Source organism: Prosopis cineraria, unplaced genomic scaffold, assembly GCF_029017545.1.
Source record: "Prosopis cineraria cultivar Desert tree isolate PC_DT_omini unplaced genomic scaffold, ASM2901754v1 PC14, whole genome shotgun sequence".
NCBI lineage: Eukaryota > Viridiplantae > Streptophyta > Magnoliopsida > Fabales > Fabaceae > Prosopis > Prosopis cineraria.
The window spans coordinates 19133146-19139793 of NW_026555345.1; the positions used below are offsets into that span (position 1 = coordinate 19133146).

General features: G+C 33.6%; 1 long non-coding RNA gene across 7 annotated transcripts; it reads left to right on the top strand.

Annotated features, from left to right (window-relative positions):
- Positions 1–1938: 1938 nt before the first annotated feature.
- Positions 1939–5978, top strand: LOC129292671 (uncharacterized). 7 transcript variants are annotated; one of them, XR_008588938.1, is made up of 5 exons: positions 3255–4297; positions 4406–4514; positions 4626–4732; positions 4978–5132; positions 5559–5978. It is a non-coding gene; the product is annotated as an uncharacterized LOC129292671 (long non-coding RNA). The 7 variants fall into 7 exon arrangements; XR_008588936.1 differs by lacking the exons at positions 4978–5132; positions 5559–5978 and adding exons at positions 1939–2282; positions 2549–3224 and having other exon boundaries at positions 4248–4297; positions 4406–4828; XR_008588934.1 differs by having other exon boundaries at positions 4406–4732; positions 5559–5971.
- The last annotated feature ends 670 nt before the right edge of the window (positions 5979–6648 follow it).

Genomic DNA, 6648 nt, shown 5'->3' on the forward strand with positions numbered 1-6648 from the left:
GTTTGGTTGCAACTAAAAGAATTTAAGAAATAGTTAAATAATCGGAGCCACATGAGCTTTGACCTGTCTCGGCTATAAATGAGGGTCCAATAATCAGTTGAACCACATACTCTAAATCATACATACACAAACTTCACATTGTTTTAACCCATGGTTGATGGCACTTCACATTGTGCACTCCTCCCTATACTTTAGATGCCAAAACAAATCTCATTATTATGTAAGATTAATAGAAACCCACTTCAAAGCACACATTCAAAAACCCACTAATGTTCAAAGAAAAGGTTGTAGGTAACACAACATGCACGCATGCTAATCTGCTCTAACTTAGTCTTTCCTAGCTTTTCAGTTTGCACACGTTTAATGCTTCTAAATGTGATTCAGTAAATATTTATTTTTGTTTCTAACTAAAGCCTCACACAATTCTAACTTATTATTATACACTTAGATTTAGGTTAGAGGGTGTCTCAATAACTCAGCATGTTCTATGCAAAAAAAAAAAAAAATGTGCAGCAGCAAATAAGGAATCAGTATCCTCTATCTCAGACCTACAAGAATACACTCTTTTTTAAGTTTTAGAGAAAATGTGGCTTTTCCGCATAATGGAATCATGACAACCGGTGTCGGTCGTAATACATCAAATGTATTTCCAGAGACTTCTAAAAACTGTGTTTTGCACATATACTGGACGAAGTCGCGAGTCAGGTATCTAATGTAATACCTTTATAAATTTGGATGTCCCATGTGAACAGTGAATGAACAGTGAACTGCCACTGTTTTGCATATATACTTCGTGCATGTTTGGATTACTTGTTAACTGAGGTTAGAAGGGTACTCCAATTTCAGTTGAGATGAAAAAAGCTGATTAAAACATGTTTGGATAAAAAAAATTTTGAACTGAGCGTTGCTGCAGAACGAGCGTTAATTGCGAAGTCAGACAGGGAAGCTTTTATGACGCACGTTATGAACGTTGGCTAGGCATTTATTGTCAAATTCCTCTCTTCGGTCCATATTCTCTCACCTTGCCCTCGCATTCTTCACGCTAGCTGGGAGACAATAAATGCACGATGGTGGGAGAGGGAGAATCAGATGGAGGGAAGCAGTATAGAAGGAAGATGAAGTTGAAAGGTTTTGTGGAGAATCTGCAGGATAAGGAAGAAACAAAGGGCTTGGAGAAAAAGAGGAGGAAAAGGAGGAGGAAGAAGGTGCTCACTGTGTGTGTTTTCAAGTGTGTATGCGTGGCGCTCGGTGTTGAGGAGGAAGAAGATGATTTTGCTGTGTTTCATTATTTAATATTTAATTATAATTTATAAATTAATACAAAGTAAAGGAAGAAGAATAATTAAAATATTATTTCATTATTTAATTAAAATACACTCCATTTAATATAACTTTATTTGTGAAACATTAAATAAAGGGAGAAAATATAATAAGATTAGAATGAAATAAAATTTGCATACTAAAATTAAATTGTAGATGATGTGAATTGAATATTTTATAATTTATAAATTTATTTTACCTTTTTTGAATATTTCAAATTTTATTATTTAATCCTACCTTTTTAAAAATTAAGATATTTGACTAATTAATGTATTTTATATTTGTAATCTAATTTTTTTAAAAATTGTAATTTTAAAATTAATAATTTTTTCTTAAAAATATCAAACTAGTCAAAAATATATATATAACAAAACTCATGTTTATTTTAATCATTATTCATCGCAATTGACTTTTGAATCAAATCATTTAAATAAATTTTAATTTATTCAATTAAATTTAAAAAAAAATATCCAAACATAAATTATATTATTTTTTTTAACTTCAATTTACTAACCTTAATTTTTTAATCCAAACACACTCGAAATCCCCCCGTCCCCGCGTCTTCTCCGAGCTAGCCATGGACCTCCTAACTCAGGCCATTGCTATCAACCTTAGCGTCGAGCTCTATGCAGATCGGGCCCAGGCTAACATCAAACTCAGAAACTAACAACTATCAAAATTTCTCAGACAACGGTGGAGAAGCATATGTAGCTGCTCACCCTTCACTTAGGATCTCCACTGTCGACTTCTGGTACGTACCTCCACTCTAGAAGTGGAATCGGCGAAAAAGAGATGCAAGTTTGTGATTAATACAATCCAAGAGTTGCCTGCTTCCACCAAGATCACTGACTCTTGCCGCCGCACCCTCCTCAAATTAGCTCGCTTCGAGCTCTGTTTTCTCTCTCTCTCTTCTCTTCTTCTTCTTCGGCTACTACTGCTACTATTATTTCTACGCCTCTCAGGTTCATCTCATTTCCATTTGCTTTTCAAATGTTTCCATCTGTTTGGCTGCTAAGGGAATTAGTTCCAATAGGACTGGTGAATCTTTTCTCTTTGTTTTCTTCGTGGATAAGAACAACTTTAGTTTTTTTCTGTTTTCAACGAAGAAAGGTTTAATTTTTTATTCACTTAAGAAATCATTTTATGTTAACGAAATTAATTAAGGTCTGCCCTGGATGAGTGAGATATTGAAGGAATGCGTATTTTCTCTTCTTTTGTGTCCTTGCAGCCTGTAGTAACTAATGGACATGTAAAAGACTTAGTTTCTTTGGAGAATGCTAAGAAAGATTCTTCGTCAGTCAGGAATGGTTTTGAAAAAAATAAAGTAAATGCTGTTGACAACTTAAAAAGGAAGGATTCAGTGTTAACAAATAAAAACACTGGTATTCATTCTGTTGAAAAATATCCCAGAAGGTCAGATCTTATGGATGACACTGGGAGAAGCAGAGCAATATCAGGACCTTACAACCATAAGCTAGAAGCCAATGGTCTCAACAACAAACCTTATTCATTGAAGAATAAGAGGAAGGAACCAGAGGCTACCAGCATTTTGCTTGCACATGATGATCAGTCTGAAGCACGAGTTTAGGAACTTGAAGACAGCTCTGATATGCCTTAACTGTGCCCTTTCTGAACTCTTTCATCTAACATGAGTTAGAATGTTAGAATTTAATGGATATTTTCTTTTAGTATGGCCCGGCTATTCTTATTCTATAGGTGGTATATATTGATGATTTATCACGTTCTACTTTTGGCTCTTTTTTTGTCCCTGTCATACAATCAATATTAGTTATGTTTGAAATAAGTTATTCAGTTGATGCTTAAGAGTTGCAACTATTACTATTTGGTTATTTATATTGATGGGATTTTCGGAATGTGATGTTGATGGGCACCCAAGTTGAGAGGTAATATAATGGTTTGTTTGTTTATTTTCTTTTTTTTTTTATATACATAATGGATTAGTTTATTTGTTGCATCTTTGGCTTTATGGATCTGCAAATAGCATTCTTGAATTGTCTTAAATATCTATATTTTGTTGTAGAAATAGGAAACAAGAAAGAATGTCATACCTGTAATTAGTCTTACTTTGGTTACTGTTAAAGTTGGGAATTTATGAATATTATTCTTTAATTGGATTTTTTTTTTATATTAACTGTTTGAGTATGAACTAATGGTCATTTTCTTTCTTCACCCTCTTCAGTATAAAATTTGGCACGGGTATAAATCATCCGTTTGAATCCGTGAACACTTAATTTCTATTCTTCCTTGAACCATTCAAATATCTTCACCATCTTTCTAATGTTTTTCCCATCTGATCTTAAGTTTAAATCATTATCTATCTTTTTTCACCCTCACCATTTGTATTTGGTATGAGTTGATTATTTCAAAGTAGCCTCCTATGCTAAAGTCTATGAAACCTAATTAACTTGTCAGATTTCCATATTGATTAGAAATTTAGACCGTAAGTGCAAAATATTCACAGGGAAATTCACTCCTGCAAACACCAAAGTCATTTCCTGCCTTGAAGATACTGATTTAGAATGCAATAGGCATAAGAGCAACAAGAAAAATAGGGTAAGAACAATTTGTTTAGATTCATACCAACCATTTAACTTGAAAAATGTGATGGTTTTGACAACAGCAGCAATGAATAACAATCATAAAGTTGAAGACCAGAAAGATGCTCTACTGCCTCAATAAAACAATCCATCTCTCTGAGTGTATCCTCAAACGAGGAGGATGAACTTAGTTTTATGCATGAATTGGTATTAGACAATCTTGTTTGCATGACATGTATGTACAATTTAATTCTATTTTTTTGCTTATACCATATAACAATTTAAAAATTGCATGCAAGCTAAATACCTGTTATAGATGCTGATTTTTTTCCTTTTTTTCTTTTAATCCTTGCAAATGTTTAAAAAAAGGATGATGGGTGCAAGGAAGTGTAACTTTCTGATTTTGAAGGTTACTAAAGGTTTGTTCTTTCTTTTTATAAAGCATTTCCCATTTATCACTCCTATTTTTTTTTTTTTTTGCCTTTCTTTATTTTAGATGGCGATTAATAGTATATATTCTCTGGAAGTGTTTGGGGCAGGGGGTATGAAGGTTCAGATAATGTGATTACTGATGAGATGGAGCTCCAGCAACATCAGAAACTTGAGAAGCTCTACATATCAACACAAGCGGGAAAGGTTGCTAGGTCCTCTTATGCAGTTTTTTATTCTTATAAACCTTTTACTTCAATGGATCCCCTCAATTGACTGTTGATAACATGAATTTTTTTTTGCTCAACATTATCAAAGGGATCCCGTGTGGTAGAAGCTCATATTGTTACTGGATCGACGCAAGTTGAACTAGGTTAGTAACATTGGGAGGCGAAATTGGTACTTGCTCTTTTTGTTGATTAAGGGTATGAAATCTTTTAAACTGGAATTTTAAGGGATGAATTCATTTGTTCAACATGATGTTCATTTCATCCTATCATTAAATATTATTGTCTTAGTAAGTGCCCCCACCTTCAAGTGTGCCTTTTGCCCCAAATATAAGTAGGATACGTTGACGGATAATTTATTAAAGATTATCCATGTTAATCATGTTCATATCATCACATTGATGGCTCATTCCTGATGTTTTGCTTGCTTTTCAATTTTCAAGGAAGTTAAGCTCAAGGGGAAAGAGAGTTTAGCGGGACTTTACCTTTTTCTAGCTGATGTGATAAGTAGGCACGTAAGCCACTAAGTGCAGCAGCATGGAGACACTTTTTTGGTCTTTTTTATTTCTAGGAAGTGCAATTGAGCAGCTTTAGTCGCGTATGTTTCATTTTAGTCTTCTTTTTTACTTTCATCTGAATCAAGTAGGTTCTGGTAATTCATGGAATTCATTTTCAAGGATCTTCCACTCATTAAACTTATTCAATAAAATAAACTGATACCTGGTCTCATTTCTTCTTCATATAAGCCAAGGTGAAAGAATAAGTAGAAAAAAAATTAGATAAGACGATAGTAAAATGAGTACTTTGGCTTTTGGCCTGAGTTCACATGCTTTTCTTTTTAGAACAGTGGTGTAAAATGAATCCATCACGCATCAATTTTAGACCCACCAAAGCTATGAGTGCAAACTGCAAATGAGGGAAAAATGGTGGTCATGAAATTTCATTCTTGTGCAGAAAAGTTAGAGTTTTCTATAATATATCATTGATACGAGTTTAGTAACTTATCCCAAATATGCTTTTGCAGTTCGGAAAAAATATCAGTAGTAGGGGGCCTCTATCGAATCCTCAATTTGCATGAATATGGGATTGCAGCTTTAGTTAGGGATTCTATTAGTAGTCTTCTTTAAGGTACTGGAAGTACTAGACTTGGAACATCTCGAGAGATTGCTTGTGATCATCTCTTGATTAAATCAACATGTACTGTTCGGATGAATTGAGCTGTTCTCTGTTTTTGTTTTAAATAGTGGGGAATGTGATTACTGCTATTAATTTTGACAGCTTAAACCCAAAGATCATGTGGAAATGATTTCACACATGAGGCCAACCATATGGGTTGCTTTGGCTAATGAAGCACCTGCTTGGGTATCATCATATAAAAGGAACAAAACCTCAGTACGTTGAACTGTTAGAAGTCTTTATGACTGCCTTGCATTGAATCCGGTAGGGGGAAATACATGGTTATTTTAAAACGGAAGTAAAATCCATGGTTACATGTTATATTGTTATTCTTCTCTGTTAGATTGGAATGAAGTTCTTGATAATCCATTATGATTGTTTAGTTCAAGCTGGATTGAAGGATTTTTTTTCCCCAGATTATCAGTTTTTGTCATCATTCTAACATTAATACTTGAATATCCTTGATCTATTAATAATTTAGGTTTGTTCTTGTTTTAGTCATTTGGTAAGTTTATGTGTTTGTTTTATCTTGGTTTTTTAAATGAAGGAAATTCAGAGTAATTAGAACTCTGAAATCATTTGTTATTCTATATAGAACGAAGGCATTAATTTCTTTTGGGGGAAAAAAAAAAAACGCCTTCAGCGCTTTAATAGAAAGTAGTTTGGCTTGGGTTGTTTCTCATATCATTTCGGCTATAAGCAACTATCTTATCTTTAATCTAGCAAATGCAGCATAAGCAGCATTAGCAACCTTAGTATTTCATAAATACTTTTTTTTTCCCAAAAAATTTGGTTGTGCGCTTTTTTAATACATCTCCAGTTCCCCTTTCTCTCCAATATTTGTTGGGTTCCTTTGAGATGGTTGCAGTACGTTATTCGACAGTAGAATTGCTAAACTAATGCTTATCTTTCTGTACTCTCTTTGTTCCTATTTTTCT